Here is a 17,730-nt window from a genome sequence, read left to right as displayed (position 1 = left end):
CAAGGTTTTGTTCCGCGACTCCTGAAAATGAACATTTGAACAGTAGCAAATGCTTTGCCTCAAATGGCTGAAGTTCAGTCCCAGGTCAATGGCTACATTTTCCCTCCATGAAGTGGTCATTAATTTCAAGCTTGCGGTTTATTGCTGGAAAGGACTTTAACACACACAAAAAAGAAGGAGTGTGCCATCCGTTGGGCTGGGGCACGTGCTGGTTCCCCGTATGGTTAAGCAGCTTGCTCCTGGCAAGCTGCAAGTCTGAACATCCACTTTCTGAGGTTTAGAAAAGCTATTCCAGGTCAGCCTAAAAGATTTTTTTATGACTACCGCCACGTTTATTGCCTTTCGACTCTGAGGATGGAAGTACCTGGTTTTACAGGTGAAGGGATACCAAAAAAAAAAAAAAAAAGCCCTAATAAAACTGTTAAAAGACCTCTTAAATATGCTTAAAATGCTCCCCTGCTGCTGATGGCATGGTGTTTAAGCTCCCAGCAAAGATGCTGGTGTTGCTGGAAAGCCTGTTCGTGGCCTCAGGTGGGTTTGGAGCTGGCTCGGGAAGAGCTCCCGGGAACACGTCAGGTCTAACATCCCACCTGACTCCCATTTTCCAGACCTCTGTGATTCCTATCTGGCAAAACCGGTCACTTTTAACACTGACTAACATAATATAGCACATCATATACACATAATATAACATAGCCGTAGGCAGGCAGGGGATGGGAATTACGCTGCCTGCCAGCCTCGCCGAGGTGACCTCGGAAACGAAGGTGAAAACATCATTTCCAGGCTATTTTGAGCAAGTTCAAGCTCCATCGGATAGAGACAGAACCAAGGAGGCACTCGATGCATTGCCTCACCCACGACACATTTTTTTCCCTAAAATCTGGGATGGGCTGGGAGGTGGACGCCGGTGCTGTGCTACTCAAGCCTCTGGATCCACTGCGCCATATGGATTTGGTGGTGGCAGCCCAAAAAATACCAAAAAAAAAAAAAAAGGCGAAGTGTGTATTACACTAAACCCTTTTCCTTTTTCATTTTTCCGTGCTCTGTAGAAGGATCTGTGGGTCCGCAGAACCCCAAGGCAGCACCCCTCTCAGGAGGCAGCAAGCTGGGCTTCTTTGGGGTGAAAACTCCCTGAAAACAGGGACAAAAGCCAGCAATTTATCTCCGGTGACCTGATGGATGGCCACAAAACTGGTGCCTCCCCTCCTCCTGGCGCTGCCGCTGGGGTGATGAGTGGCAATGATGCTCCTTAACATCAGTCACCTGCCATGTCCCCTCACGTTGCCAAACGCTTTGTACTATGCCTGATGGAAAAGGTTTCTGAATTTGGCAGCGCCCTTAGCTGTTCTCGGAAAGTGGGTTATAAATTAAAACCTCTATTTTCTCCCTCTGGGAAAAAACCTGGATAATAACAATCTATCCCAAAGTGTCGGTCCCCCAGGTACCTCCAAAGGAAAGAAGCCAAGGAGTGGGGTTGTCTTATAACACAGGATATGATGCTGTATCATAAAAATGTGAATTTTTACGACAGACCCAAACTCCTCCTGATTCTCCTCAATCCCAATCCCCGATCACCACTCACCACTCAGGAATCTCCTCTGGTGAAGCTAAAAGGAGGAAAAAAGCCATAAAACCAGCCTGCCACCTGGAATATTTGCTCTCTCAGTGGTGGAGCTGCAAAAGATGCAGTGTCAGAAGATCCTACAAACTGCAAGTTGTTACCTGGATGTATTGATTTAAAGTACCTGTCGGTCTTGATTTTTAAAAGTGTGTTTGATTGCTGGCAGGTTTATAGGATTATGGGTTTAATTGGATGCCTGTGTTTTACTGGATATAAGTGAAATTTATGGCTGTACTATCTGCTGGGAGAAAAGCATCCCTCTGTCGTCCTCCCCTCCGCTGGTGAGCGGAGGGAGAGGCAACCGGTGGTGGCAGAGAGGGCTTGTGGCAGGAAAAGAAAGAGAAAATCCGTCTTAAAACAGCTAGCAGGGAGTTAAAATGACATTATTAAGGTTGCAGAGCCGGGCAATCCGAAATTAAGAGTTGCAGGAATTGAGACTACCTGTGAGTTAAAGACAAGGCAGTTGTTAATTGCCTGATTGCATATTATTTTCGGAAAGGCTGATCTGCATATGCCAAATTTGCATAATGCAAATGCTGTGGCTGGGTTTGTGAGAATTGTGACGGGACCCAAAACGAGTGAAGTGTTGGGGCTGGATGCGGTTGAGCTGTGTCTTCCAGGGGACCCCCCGAGTGTCTTCCCCGCTGTGCAGCTGGGCGGTAGCAAAGCCAATTAGCACCAGAAACTGATTAAAGCAGAGAAAGCACGGAACAAAATAGGAGAGCTACGGAAAGGGTTGGTAACAAATCTCATTGTCCTTGCAGGGCATATCCTTGCCCTCAAATCCAGCCTCACTCCATTGACTTGCCTACGCTTGCCTGGCTTGCAACAAATTCTGCAAGGTCTCCTCTGGGATCCTGGGAATAATCTGCCTTTCCATCCCCATGGGCCCTGTCAGCTCTTTGCAGTAGTTTCTGCCATGCCACAGCTTTTCTTGCCCCAAACCATTCCAGGTCCATCCTTTGCAGGACACGTGAGCTGGGATTTTTCAAAAACAGGTGGCTGGAGCACCCCCTGTTTAGGGCTTTCCCTGCATCACCCTGCCAGTGGGCAGCCGCATCCCAGCCTCCAGCTAAAATGAGAATATTTCCATTGCAATCCCCCAAGATGCTTGTTCCTGGCGCCAAAGCAGCCCCACCGAGCTGACAGCATCATTTCCCAAGCTCTTAGCGACCAGACAAATCTTCAAAGAGCCACTGAGCGAGACATATCCCCCCTGTTCACAGCCCGGCCCCCCTCCAGCACAGCTCTGACATCCCCCGCCTTTCATCCCACATGAAGAACATCTCTCTTCCCAAAACGCTCCAGGGGGGTCCTCTCTTCTTCTACCACCCCCTCCTCACCCGTTTCATCTCTTTTTAGAACGCTTAATGTCTTCTTGCCTTCCCCTCCTAGCCTCGCCGAGCCCCCCCACACCGCTGAGTCCTTCCCCCAGAAGTTTGCTGACCTCCAAGGAGTTTTCAGCACCTCTCCTCGCAGGCGTCTTGCTTTTTCCCAGGTGCGATTTTTCTTGCTCACTTTTTGATGGAAAGTCTTTTCCTGATGGATAGTGCTAAGTCAATCCTTCCCCAATTCCTGCTGTCTTCAGCAGGGGAGAGGAAAAAAAAAACAAACCCTTTTCCTTTTGCTCTTCCATCACCCGAGTTCCCAATCATTCATGTCAGGATTTCTCCCCTCACCAAGATCTTTAATGAACACAGCCAATGAAGACAAACCCGTCTCTCCTGAACAGATGCAAACTGCAAATTATTTTTGTTGCTTGCTTTTTTTTTTTTTCCTGAAGAAGTCACCAGAACCCAACAAGAAGTTTTTCTCAGTGGGAACAGCGCTGTAAATCCCTGTTCAGCACACTCTGCTGCATCGCTTACGTGCTGGGCACCCCCACCTCTGCCCTCCTTGCCCTCTGGTGTTAGCATGGAAGCTCAAGCCTGACTCCCAAAGATACAGTTTGGTGGTTGTAAAACCCAAGATGGACCTTAAGAGGGTGATGAGAAAATTGCTGGAGCAGCCAGGGCATCATCACCTCTTGCCTTGGGCACTTGGATCCCAACGTGGCCTCAGACGGCTGGCAGCAAGGAGCTTTGCATCGCTTTCTACTGGACTCAAGGATGCAGCAAGGAGTAAACGATGGAGAAAACATCTGTGCAAAGCGGGAAACAATATGAGGATGGCTCTAATTAGCTCAGCTTTTCTCTCAGATCCCTTATTGCTGGCAAACGAGTTGAGGGGGCTAGTAGGAAGGCAGGTGGCCACTGGACATATGGCTCCCGTGGCTCTTTGCCCCCCTTTGAAGCCACAGTCTTCAACGGAGGGCCTGTTTGTTTATGTTTTAAACACTTTTCCCCTTTCCTCCAGGGGATTTTCGTGTCTTTTAAGGACTAACTATTAAAAAACCCCACTAAATACCTATGGAAAAGAGTCACAAATCAAATCACGTTCCATTCACCTGCAGTTTATGACTTGCATGTATATTTTATTTTTTTTTATAATAGTAATTAGTCATGAAATCCAATGGACAAAAGAGATTTTGAAATCCAACAGAGGCCAAACCACCAGCTGGCAGGAGCTGGCAAAGCTCTGCGGGGAGCTAACCCTCATTCACACCAGATCTGGTTTGCCATCGTTGCCAAGAAGAAAATACAGCAGGGACACAGCATGAGAAAGGCTGCAGCTCTCCTCCTGCTGGGTGGACACCTGCGAGTTTAAAATGGCCTTAAATCCAGTAGATTCCTTCAAACAGCTGCTTTCAGGGGTGCTAGCTGACTTCTGAGCTTTGCCATTTGAGCCGATATATTGATTTAATGTGAAATATGCCAGGAAAAGTGTCGCTTTGGGCCCTGGGAGAGGTAGATGCAACCCAAAATGTGTCTCCACCCAAACTGGATGCAGCTGCTGCAGCTCCACCGCTGCCCATCACCTTGTCCTGGTCCGAACCCAGCCCATCACCACCAGCATCATGCTCTGAAGGCTGCATTGGTGCCATATTCAAGGCGAATGAAGAGCAATTACAGGGAGAGGCGTGTGAATACACTCACATATGCACACATAGGCTCATTAAACAGAAAAAAAAATCAGAACTGGAGTGTACCAGCTCCCTAATTATTGCATTTTCCAGCTAGGGAGGGCTGGGACTCGGCAGCCGCCGGGGTCCGTAAAGCCGCAGTTTCTCAGTGCTTCATGAGCAACCCGGTCAATATTTAGGTCGCCTTCAGCTTTCACATCCAGACTGTACTGGTAAACTGGCCTCCTGCTTCTCTGCTATTGATCCCCTCCAAGACACAGCCCAGAAGGGGAGGACAGATCCTGCTACGAACTGGGCTGATTTGTGCTGGGTGAGACCCTGATCTGCGGCTTCTGCTGCAGCAAACACCCCGTTGCTTCAGGCACCAGTTTCTTCTGTTCTCCCTTGCTTTGCTCCAGGGAAATAAAAGGGGATAGATGAGTGGCTGCTGCCCTCTTCCTCTGGAAAATCAAGAGTCCTCTCCACCCAGGGTAACATTTGCAGGATAAAAGGGTCATCAGGGATCTAGAAAGAAGGACAGTAAGGAAGGAGTCTGTGAACTTGGATGGGATGGGGTGCTATGGTACGGGATGGGATGGCATGGCATGGGCTGGGATGGCTAACTGCCCCGAGGGATGCTGGAGGGAATCAAGAGGGATTTTCTCACCTGGAGTCCTGCAAACCCCCTTGGAGAGAGCTGTCAGGGATGCTGCACGGAAGTAGCATCATTCTCCATGTGTTTCCCCCACCCTCCAAAGTACTTTCCCAGCGTCACCTCATCGCTAAGCCTCACTCACTGACTTCCCACCCACTCACTGGCACCCTGAAGGGTAGAAAACGTGAGCAAAACCCGCCACGTGCTCAAATACTACAGGGGCGTATCAGCATGTGCAAAGCGAAGCGGAGAAACGGCTGCAGTTTATTCTTTTGTAAAGGTCAAGTGACAGTAGGTGATACCCAAAGGGTGATCTACGGATCCTTGAATTTATCAGCTGGCAAGGAGGATGTACTGGAGATTATAAATATATATTTATGCCTGTGATATAAACTCAATGTGTAGCAGCAATTAGGATCAAGAGGAGGCTGACAGGATATTTTAAAGCAGGGAGGGGGAACTATATACATGCACAGGTTCTCATATGTATTTATGTGTGTACATTCTTGCTGATCTCCCTGAGGTATAACAAATTGATCCCTGTGGTTTAAGAAATGTGATACCCAAATTGCAGGCACAAATTTAAGTCTTTTCAATCTCCCATACCTGTCCTCATCTCACGGAGGTGGAGGGAGTCTCGCTGACTCCATAAAGTTACAGGAGCTGATGTGCCACGTTGGAGCCTGGCTCCGAGCAGCCTCATCTGTCTCGATGGCAGCAAAGAACCTGCAGGACCTCAGATTTATCCTCATTTTTTGGCAGGCTCTGAGCCTGTCTGCATCAGACCACAGGCAATCCCACCTCAGCATGATGGGGATCGCAGTCCTCTGCGTGTCCTGGGGCAGGTTGTTCCAAAGATGAACAGGGAAAGAGTCAAGCCCTCCCAAATTTGCCTGGCTGACCAATATCATAGCATTAAACCTTTCCATCCCTATCTTAATGCAGTTTAATGACTTATTTCCCCTCCTAATTGCTGCTTGGCTAACAGCAGATCCTTCCATCAGGTTATACAGCAGGATGCCTGGGTGTTTTCCTGCCAGGCTACAATTAATTCAGAAACCGCTGCAGTGCATGAATAGTTTAAGCGGTCTTCCCACATCACATTACCTTGCACTTCTCTTTGCTGAACAACATCTCCCAGCTCGCAGCCCAGGGACCTGACCCTCCTTGGGCTGGTTCCTTTCTCTCTCAAGCTCCTTTTCACTTGAATAATGCAAATATTTAGATCAGGTCACAAAAAGCTTGTTGCCTCAAAGCTTCTTGTCTTTCTTACATGAAAGATGTGGAGCAACCACCATTTCCTTGATTCTTCCAGGTTATTGTGAGAAATATAAGCACTGGTTGGTGGGTCCCAAATTCAGGTGACCCTACAGCACCCTGTAGGTGGTGATCTCAAAGGAAATTCAGCTTTGCAAGTGAAGCTCGAAGCCTGAAATGGGGAGAGGGGCTAATGCCCGAAGGTGTGGGGAGTTTGGGGCACGGCTCTTGCGGCTGGACAGCTGCGCTCAGAGCAGCCGGGGTCCAGGCTCTTCCTTAGAGGTTGAAATCTCTCCAACCCCAATGCAAAGTTCTCCAGGCTGCTCAAATCAGGAGGTTTCTTTAAAAATGAGAGGGAATGTTGCTAAAATTATGGTGCTACTGCTGTCCTTGATTTGCTGCTCTGCATGACACTTCAAGCCTTGTTTCTGATGTCTATGCAGCTGGGACAACTGCCTGTTGAAATGATATACACGTAGTGCTGTGGTCCTTGGGCATCTCGGTCAGCGTATCCGTCTTCAGCACACCTGAGAGGAGGCACATGGACCCATGTCTGGGATTTGGAACACCTCACTCATGGATCAGAACCTTGCTCAGCATCTCACGGAGAATGGCAGCAAGAGAGAGATGGGTCTGGAAAATCAAAGAAACCCAAAGGCTGAAGCATCAGCAGGGTGCCCAGATCCTGGCCAACATGGGGTGAAGTGGGTAGCATCGCCAGCGCTGCCTCAAAGCCGCTTCACCCCTGCTGTGGCTTGGCTAAGCAAAGCAGAAAGGAGCAAACCTTTGGAAAATCCCAGCTGCATCCTGATGTCCAGCCTCGGCTCTCCTGCCCGCATTTCCCCCCTCCTCAGCTCTCTCCACCCCCAATCCCAAAGGCACTGAGTGATCAGTGTGAGTTTAGGCACCTTCATCTTTGCTCCTAAGTGTTTTAAGGGATGATTTGCCAGTGGACTGGGAGTGGGACCCAACTCGCTCATGCTGTTAAAACAACTCTCTCCAAGCGCCGCGTTGCACACACAAAGGCAATCCGCAGCAGGCATCGTGGGAGCTGTCTGCCAGAGCGTCTGGAAGCTCTTACTAATCAAAGCCACATTGATTACACAGAGTTTTGCAAAGGTTTCTTTGCAGGGATGATGCAGGGAGACTTTCAAAGGGGCAGGCTGTCAGTCAGCATATAGGGGGGATGTTATATTGAGGCCAGAGATCCTGCAATATTTTCCTAGATTAGAGATTAACGCACTTCTAATTAATTTTGATGCTGTGTAATACGATAAAGTTGTGTCTTTTCTGTGATGCTGGGCTAGCTCATAATCCAATCTTTAATTATTATCTCTTGCTTTGTTAAAAAAAAGAAGAAGGCTATTACGTTATAATGCTGGTTGGGCAGCGGCCGTCGGGAAGCCAAGGGCTTTATACATTGATGGAGGCAGTAAATTTAAAGTCTTTCTTTTCGTTTAATGAGCTGGATTGTCTGAAGTATCTGACTGGCAAGCGGTTTGAAACTATAAAACCTCGCTGAGCCTGAGCACGGCTTTTCGACCATGATACCTGGGGAGCGGACACCAGCGGGATGGGGATGGGGAGAGGTAGTGGCTGTGCCCTCGTTGAGCTCTGCTGGTAAAGCATTGCCGGTGGAAAGCCAGGGCTGAGAAAGAGCCACGAAAAGTAATTCAAGGGCTGGCAAAAAAAGGCTTTAAAGTGCTCCATCTGCTTAATTTATTAAAAAGGAGACAGAGAGGTGACTTGATTACCATGTCTAAGTAGCTTCACAGGGAGAAAATACCAGATACTAAAGGGCTCTCTAAGGCCTCAGAGAAAGGCAGAATGGGAACAAATAGTTTCAAGGCAGGGACAGTCCAAAATTAAGTGAGAAACTGCATTTTTTTTTCCAAAATATTGAGGGTATGAAACTGTCAGGATAGAGTACCAGGGGACTAGGGGTCTCTGAGGCTCTTGACATCTTCAGAGCAAGAAAGGATGTCTCTGGGGGGGACACGTGCCAGTACCCAACTTGCTGAAAGCTGCAGCTTGTGTCGGGTCCCCCTGGGATTTGGGGTGCAAGAGCTCATCTTTGGAAAATAAGCCGGAGGTCCCCAAAAGCATCGCTCAGCCACTTCCCAAAATGATGCAACTAGTGTTTTTCTCATTCTGGCAATCTTCATGGCTGGGCGATATTTGTCTTCATTTACTACTAAAGGCATCAGCAGTCCTTTCACTTTGTTTTCTCCCTGCAAACAAACAAACAAACAAACAAAACAACCCAGCCTTTGCTCCTCAGGAAACTTTTTAACAGTCATGAGCTGTCCAAAAGCTGCTTCAGATGGCGGCTGAATAGTCTATCGCTCGCTTTCAATGCTCTGTCTTCTGGGTATGCATTTGTTTGCTTTTGTTTTGCTCTCAAATAAAGTTGTAGCTTTGTTCTTGCCTTTCCAAATGCCCTTAGTGTTCTCCGTGAAAAGCCTGGAAATAATGCTGCCAGCTTCTGCAAGCCTGATGGGAGCGGACACTGATCAGACATGCGATTCCCCAGCATTTTTATTTACCAACAACAGGCTCTTATCTCCAGCTATGCCCAGCTCTGGAAAAACTCCCCTTCATCCTGCCACCCCCCTCCCAGCCCGAGTCAGAGCTGTGATTTGTGTAACCGGCTCTGCCCTAATCTCTTGCCTTGATCAGAGCTTCATCCCGGTTAGTTCCCACCCGGCTGAATTTTTGACTTGATAAATTGGATGGGGATTTTGACGGGATCTCAGGGCCTTCCAGGCTGCTCGTTGCTTGGCTGAACTTTGTCAAACACCAGCCGCCACACGATTGGCAAGGGAGATTTGGATGCAGCAAGTCGGAGGGAGGTGGTAAGGCGTAACACGGCTCTGGTCCCAGGTTTTGTTAGGGGCGGTGGGATGGGGAGGCGTCAGGGCTCCTTAAACAGAAAAAAAGCCTTCTCTGACCTTCGCTTCTTTGCTTACATGTCTGCTAGGAGCTGCTTTGGGAAGCCCGACGCCAGGTTTGATGGACCGTGGGGCTGATCTGATAGTGTTGCTCGGATGCTCTTACGTTGCTGAGTTATGGATGTGTTGCTAATGGTACAGCCTCACCTCCCTATAAAAGGGCTCCATCTAAATTCTAATCTTTATCTCTTCCGTATAGCCTACATGTACTTATGTGCATCTGTTATATCTAAATATTTATTTGTAACATAACAGCAAAGGTCCTTTACCTCTCTATTTACTCTGCTTTGAAGTATTGATCTGTAATTACCCACGAGTATCTTGCCTGTAAACATTTCCCTGCATATGTACTTATAAATACCACTTACCTCTAAATATCACCCTGCATTTTCACCTGTAAATATTACTTGCCAGGAAAGGGCCATGGCAAACTTCTTAAATCAGAGAAATGAGGACTCTTGCGCCAGAACATTTTGTGCAAGGCGGAGCAGAGCCCTGAAGCTCTGGTCCAAGCTCGGCGCAGAGAGGTCGGGCTGCCTGGTGAAAATTTTAGACCCATTTTGTGGTTTCCATCTGTCCCCTTAAGAGCCAGAAGCCGTTGCTAATTTTTTCCCGTGGTTGACCTTAAACTTCGCTTCTGTCATTTAGCATGTTGTAATTAGGAAGTCCAGCAATATTCAAGAACTATTGATAATGGTATTAATATACAGCAGCTTTTATCCTCCAAAACAACACGGGCTTTAGAAACCAGGCGTGTGTGGGTGTATAGTGAAGTCATATGTGGCTGAGATGGCATCCCTGAAAAAAGGTTCCTGAGGGTAGGGGAAAGCATCTCATATGTGCTATGGAAAGAAATTTCTGGTTGGCACCACCAGATAAAGCCTCAAAAGGTGCCAGGCGTTGGGGCATCCTTAATAATGACCTGGAAGATGTGCAGAAGGGTAACTCCAGTTTTCTCCCAAAGAGGTGCATCACCATGATCATACTTACTGCTAAACCCCCTGCTTTTCATCGCTAGATGAAAATATGGTAGCCTTTTCCCAAGTGGCAGCCAGTGCTGAATGCTTGGAGGAAGATGTGGGATACTGGGTGGGATGAGTGACCTTGAGAAAGGGCACTGATATCAGGGTGCTGGGTGAGACCAGCCACAGCTTATTTGTCAGCAACTGAGGTGGTTTGGATGTGACATTTGAATTTTGCCCTTTGGGAAGAAATTAACCTCTGGAAACTAAAAAAATTTTGGAATGTAGAATCTTGTCTTCATTCCCGTAAACGTGTTTTCAGATCCATGGGGAGAGTGGCCTTAAGAGCAGCTCTGAGGGCATGAAGAAACCTTCACCAGGTTCATGTTGCCCACCCTCAGGGGTGAAGGTGGCCTCTTTTTAGGGCAATTCCAGCAAAAAGCCTGAATGGAGTCAGCCTGGAGGCACAAAGCTGCTTTTCAGGCATGCACCAGGCTGACATGGGACTGCCCAACCATGGTTCCAATGTATTATGGAAAAAGCCTTTTATTTAACCAAACCAAGGTTTTCTGCTTGGAAAAAGTATGACGGTATATCCTGTACAAACAGCTTTTCTCAATAAAAATGAGATGCATCCCTACTGCAATGCCAGTACCTAAAATGGACACTCTTACCTCACCCCTTGGATTGCTCCATGCCTTGATGTTTGGTTTTCTGAACTTGAAAAAAAAAGAAAAAAGATAAAAAAAAAAAAAAAAAGAAAAGGGGGGGGGGGGGGGGGAAAGGGAAAAAAATCAAAAGTGTCGGTTTCCATGGAGACAACTGCTCTGTTCTAAAATCTGAGGGCAGCAAGCTCTGTATTTTGTGTTTTGATCCAGATGCTTGGGTTTAACTTTAGGGGAAGGGTTGGCTGAGGCTGGCAGCTTGGAGCAGAACTGTGTGGAGGGGTGATTTTTTGGTGCAGAAGTGTGTCTTCTAGGATTCTGGGAGTTTCAGTCGAAAAGGGGGAAGAAACCCCTCTTTAGTCCTTTACAAAGAGAATTTCCAAAGGAAAAAAACCCCAACGCCTAGGGGTGACAAAAGCATCTGGGGCGCAACCAGCATTTCAACATGACTATAATGGAAGATCCAGCCTCCGCCTTGTATCTCCCTTTGCCAACAGGCAGGAGACAAGTGTCCCTTCCCAGCCATGAACTTGAGAAGTTAGATATGACTTGTCACAGCCAGGAGCATTGAAATGAAGGTAGTGATGGAGAAAAAGGACCTTGAGCCACAGCATGCTTCTGCTTTCCACACATCTGCTCTTCAGGCAGAGATTTCACAAGCTCGGTAATGATGTGTTGGGTTCTTCACAGTGGCTCATGAGCTCTTGATACATTGGAGCTTAATTGATTAGCTTTTCATGGTCTTGATTGCAGCAGCTTTAAGGAATTGCAGGGAGCGAGGAGCAGAAGGTGACAGGAAATGTTAGCACTCCATTTGGAGAGCCGGGCTAATGATTTGTGTGCGGGCAAAAAATTAAAATTAATTCCTCAGGGAAGAAGTCCCGCTTTGACGAAAGTGAGATATAAAATCTGCTAAGGACGTGTCAAACCAGGTGGCGAGGAGTTGCTGCCCAAGGCTTAGCCCCTTGCAGGATTTACAGCAGCGTGGTTTTGAAATACAACACCAACCCTTGAAGCTCCTTCCAAAACATCTCCCTGGGGATTTCTGTGGTGCAGGAAACATGGACAGGTTGCCACCAAAAATCTGGAGAGGAGGGAAACACCAGCAGAGCCTTGGACCACTTCATTGTTTTATTGATTTTTAAGATGATCTTATAGTGTAGGTCATCTTAATGATAGGGGAAGGATACAGGGGGGTGACGAAGGGAGTAGGTGGAGGGAATATTTAGCAGGACAGCTGGATGGAGAAAGCCTTTCCTGGTTCATCAAGAGATGGACAAGGACAGCAAGAGGGCTGCACACTCCACTTCTGTATGTCTCCAGTCCTAACCCACTGTGCCAGCCAGGTATATAAATGTATAGCCCCTAACACACAGAGTCCCCATGGTATTTTTCCACTGGGGCTGATCCTTTTTCCCCAGCATATCTGTTGCTTTTTGCTGGAAATCCAGGTGTCCTCCAAGCCACCCCTGCCGCAGAAAGAAAGGGCTCCTGCAAAAAGCAGCGTTGAACCCCACTTTTATCTGGGGATGCCTTCCCTCCCCTCCATGGGGAAAAATCCTAACAGGAAGATTTACTTGTGGCATCAATCTTGAGCCCAGACCGGAGAAAGGCAGCTCTTCTAAACTCCCCCTACAGTGGGAATATATGCTTTGTTTCAATAACATTTAACAGCGATTGCCTCAGCAACCTCTGGCCTGCTGTGATTAAATATTAATTTTCTTCTAGTCTGTGCTCCTGCTCTTTTTTTTCCTCTGGTTTCTAAATGAAGCTGCCCAGTCTTGGCCTTCCTTTGGAGTGCAGGGATGGAGTATGGTTAAGGCATTGGAAGAAATGCTCAATTCAACCACCCCAAATAAGCCTTGCAGGGAAAAAAAAACCCCAAAACCCCAAAAAACAACCAAAACCAAAAAACCCAAGCCAGGCTACAAAGTTGCTGAACTCAAGGGAATTTAACAACATTCAGCCACCAGGGAAGTGATTAAATGCTGGGTCCTAATTCTGTAAGTGCCTCGTTGATGGTTTCACCAGGTGCCTGATGGCACAAGATGGCCAATCTGCCAAGGGGCATCCGCCTGGTAGAAACAGGGATGCTAAAATGAATTGCTGTGAGTTTTTAACGGTGATCGAGGGGATGAAGGAGGAGGGAAGCAGGCTGGTGGCTGGTTTGCTGTGGTTATTGGTGGTCTGGTTGCTTTTCAGGGATCCGATGGGGGGAAAGGGGATGCCGGGCTGGAAGGAGGATGCTCAGGGAGGAGGAGGAAGGCAGAAGGAGGGGTGAGTCTGGCTGTACCCCCACTTCTTTTCTACTGGAGAGTTTCAGGTTTTGGCTTTTGGATCAAAATAAGCCCTACTTCCCCTAAAATTTTATACATAAGGTATACAGAAAAGAGATTCCACTTAAGAAAGGCTCTTTGCCCTGGACAGTGCAATGGTCCTGTTGCTCAGCATCACCCTCTTTTTGGAAAGGTTTTCTTTAGAAAACTCTGGATTTGTTGGGTTTGGGTGATGCCTCAGGGTTTTTGCCTTCTCCTTTCTGTCCCTGAGCTTGGCCAGCATCGGGAACCAGCTCCCAAAACAGAGAGCCCAGGATGGTCCACAACTGGCAGCAACATCCCTCTCTCCTGCTGCGCTGGTGCCTGCTTCCCTGCTGTTCCCTCTCTCTGCCTCCACAGCAGATGATTTGCTTGACCTTTAGATGGGAGATCTTCAAAAATCAGCCAGGCTGATCAGGAGTTTAATGCTGATTGAGGAGGTAATGTGGCTTTCCCCGATGCGCCCCGGCAGGCTGGGGGCACTTTGACGCTCCCAGCAACGATAGCTTTCAAATGAACTTCACAACCACGGCCCTGCTTAATCCAAGAGGATCATTTATTTCAGTTTTAAAGGACTAAAGTGTGTGAATGCCAGTGTCTCACTGCTGCAGTGGCTGAAAACCCTCAGCAGCTGTGCATTGGCCAAGGTGCTCCAGCCCAGAGGAGCCTGCATCCAAGTGATGGGGCAAACATCTCTGGGCTGCTCTGGGTACCATATCCCATATGTTCTTGTTTTCTAGCATCCCTACATCTCTGCTTTATAGAGATCAACCAAATGTAATAGCAGAGTTAGAGCAAGACTGGCGATTCCTTGGGGGAAACCAGGGAATGCAAGCAAATTTTCTCATGGAAAACCATGGCTGAATTGCTAGGAGGCAGCTAATCCTTTTAAAACAGGCTCGGGGCACATTGCAAAAGAAATAATATGCTGAAAAAGTGCAAGGACATGGTGCCTTTGGTATAAAAGGCTCTGCTCCTCCCAGCCCTGCTTTGCGGGAGGAGGTGGCCCATCCCTGTAGAGCTGGGATCTCCTCTGGAAAGCACCCGCTCTTACAACTGTTTGGCAACAACCATGTTGCTCTAGCTCCAAAAAATAAAAAAGTTGAAAAAATAAAAGGACAACAAAATATATCCAACCCCAAACAAACATGTCAATTAGAGTAATTAGCTCTAATGAGGAAAGGGAAGCCAAATTCAACACTTCGCATTGCTGTTTGGGTTGGCTTATTGCAGGCAAGCCCGGCTCCTCTGCCCCGTGCGTGCTGGGGGGCAGCTGGGGCAACACGGGGGCACGTGGCCACACCATCCCCGTTGGGTTTAGGGTCACTGCCAGCATCTGTTGTTCTTCTGAGCATCACCCCATTTATGGAAAGGCAATGGAGGGTAAGTCCCTGACTCGCAGTGTTTGGTCGGAAACAAAAGGCGATGATTTATAATTTGCCGTTATTGTGCTGCTTCGCGGCGCTCTGTCATTGTGAGCCAGCCCCAGCAATTGGGCCTTTGGACCGGGAGAAAGATTTGCTTTTCCTTCCATTTACCCAATAAATAATAATAATCATAATAATTGCCATAATGGCAATAATAAAATCCATCCATCTCCCACATTCCCCTCCCAAGCGCATCGGTGAGCCCAACTTTCGGCATCGGCTTGTTTATTGGATGGATTCAGGCTGGTTGACTTTAACACAAGCTGTCACCAAACAAATATTCCTGCCGCACACCAGGTATTAAAACCATCTTTCACGGATTCAAATCTTGCAAGAGGGGCCATCAGAGAAGTGAGAACCAGGACAGGAGGCTCAATGTTACTTCTCCCCCCCCCTTCCAGTGAATTCCTATGGATTTAACATCCTCATTTGGTCCCCACATCCCAGCTGGTGATATCGGGATTGGAGGGACTGGATGCTGCAGCCACCTTCACAGCAGAAAAATCCATCACAATTAACTGCTCTCCTTTGCACACCCCCAAACGTAAGGGTTTTTGGTGGTTTGTTTGTTGTTTTTTTTCATTTATTAGTAGTGCTGAGTCAGTTATTATGGGCTGGGCAATAATTACTGCATCTGCACGGGGTGATGGATGCTGACTGGGGATTGTCAGATACCTGGGTGTAGGTGGCAGTTCTGCAAATGTAGCTCAGTCCACCCTGGGACTTGCTGCTTCTCTTTGACTTTCTTCTCTGGGCATCCAGGATAAGGGAAGAGGGAGAAAGGAGGAAGATCTGCTGGCAAAATGGCATGAGCCACACAACAAAACCTCACAGCAGGATTTGAGGGGCGCCCTAGCCGTGTATACCCCATCTGGGAGGCAGAAAAAGTAGAATAAATGAGGAGGACAAGCTGCTATCCCAGAGACCAGAGGATGGCAGGTATTTCTCACCCACAGACTGGCCCTGGGTGCACCCTTTCACCCCTTGGACCCTTCCAAATCACACTGATGGGGGTCTGTTCCAGGCAAGGAACGGGGGGCTGAAGGCAGAGTCATGATGCCAGTGCTCCATTTCCAAGCTCCCAACCCCAGCAAAAAGTCCCTCCCGTGTTTAATGTGGTAGGACCTGCATTAACCACCAAAGGCATTGCCACTCTGAAGAGCATCCCAAGCCCTTCCAGAGCGCAGACAGCTCTGAGTCAGGTTGCCTGTGAATAATGAGCTCGAAAACAAAACAAAACAAATATTTTTAATATACATTTAAAAAAAAATACCAAAACAAAAACCTAGAAAATTTGGTGCCTCTGACTTCTCCGCTGCAGATTTTATTTTATTTTTATATTTTTTTATTTCTCTCTCTTTTCATTCCCCCTGGAGAAATGATTTGAGGGGCGGCTGCTGTCTCTCCTGCTGCTCCTGCAAACAGCCAGACAGCTATCACACAGCTCCTTTAATGACCCAGCAACACATATAGCGAATAAACCTAATGGGGAGCAGCGGTGCCGGCTTCCCAGCTGATACCGTGCTCCCAAATGGAGCCCGGCTGATGTTTCTCTATAGATCCAGCTGCCTGGAGGAGCGACAGCCAGAAGCCACCATTGCAGGCAAAACTGCTTATTTATTACGAGAGATGAATATATGCACTCCTGCTCCCGATCCCTGTGTGGTCTGTACGGGGATGTTAGAGGTGATGGGTGTTTGGAGGCTGGAGGATGCTGTGCTCCACAGCAGGGCCAGGAGCAGGCAGGAGGTTCGGCGCAGCCCGTGAGGGACACATTTGTCAAGTTATTTGGGATCCTGGTGGGACTTTGCTGCAAGCAGGGTTTAATCAGAGCCTGGCAAACACTTTTCCTAAGGGTTGGTGGGACAAGCTGCAGGGAAAAGGGCCAGAACGGTGTCATTTCAAAGAGAGTGGGCAAAACGTAATCATATACTGGAAGGACTAATCCCGGATTATCATCAGGGGTTGGAAGGGATAAACCATATCTAAGCACACAGCTTTCATCCCACAGGGCTTTGCAGAGCAATCGCGTGCGGCCCCGCTGAATTGCAGTCGCCTCTGGGGTGCAGAGGCGAGTGTGGGGAGGGGGGACACACCACTGCCAAGGACATGGGTGGAAAGCTTGGCTTCAGCTGGAGACCCTCACCGGTGGGAAACACCTTTCTGTGGGGTCCCGTGCTGGTCCATCACCATCTCTGGTCCTTTGCACTTTTTGGGTACCCTGATGCACCCCAGCCTCACGGCTGGCACCGTGCCCGCTGGCTGGTGGACATTGCTTTTCTCCTTATCTTTTTGGCTTCTCTCCTGAAGTACAAATTGACCTCTCAGAATTTTCTCCTTTAATGCCCTTGTTCTAAAATGTTAATAACTGGTCAGTGACAGGCTGATTAAGCCTTCCTTCCTCCCTTATTTAGATTGGTGTCACTGCACCAGCTCTAACGGAGCCGTAAAGAACATTAACACCCGCTCGGCACTGACAGGGCAAACTATTCCCTGGGAATTGATAAGGGCTTTTTCTGGAAATGAATTTGGCGCTGGCAAAACAAACGGATGCCTTGAGCTCCATCCATCTCCCTTCCTTTAATAACTTTCATTTGTTTGGCGCTATCTCCAACACCAATTAATGTAACAAATGCTTTTTGTCCCAGCAGGGGCTTTTGCAGGAGCTTCAAGTGGGATGGCTCAACTTCTCTCCCCTCCTCTTCACCTCTCGGCTTGTGGGTCACATTTTTCTCCCCACATAGCGCTGGGCAGAGTCTGAGTGGCCCAAAATAACATGCCTTTCTCATAGCATCGTGTCTGGATCTACCTATAGCCGTATCCATATCCATATCCATATCCATATCCATATCCATATCCATATCCATATCCATATC

This window comes from Falco rusticolus, chromosome 16, assembly GCF_015220075.1.
Source record: "Falco rusticolus isolate bFalRus1 chromosome 16, bFalRus1.pri, whole genome shotgun sequence".
In the NCBI taxonomy this organism is placed as follows: Eukaryota; Metazoa; Chordata; class Aves; order Falconiformes; family Falconidae; genus Falco; species Falco rusticolus.
Note: the sequence above shows the minus strand (reverse complement) of the source record.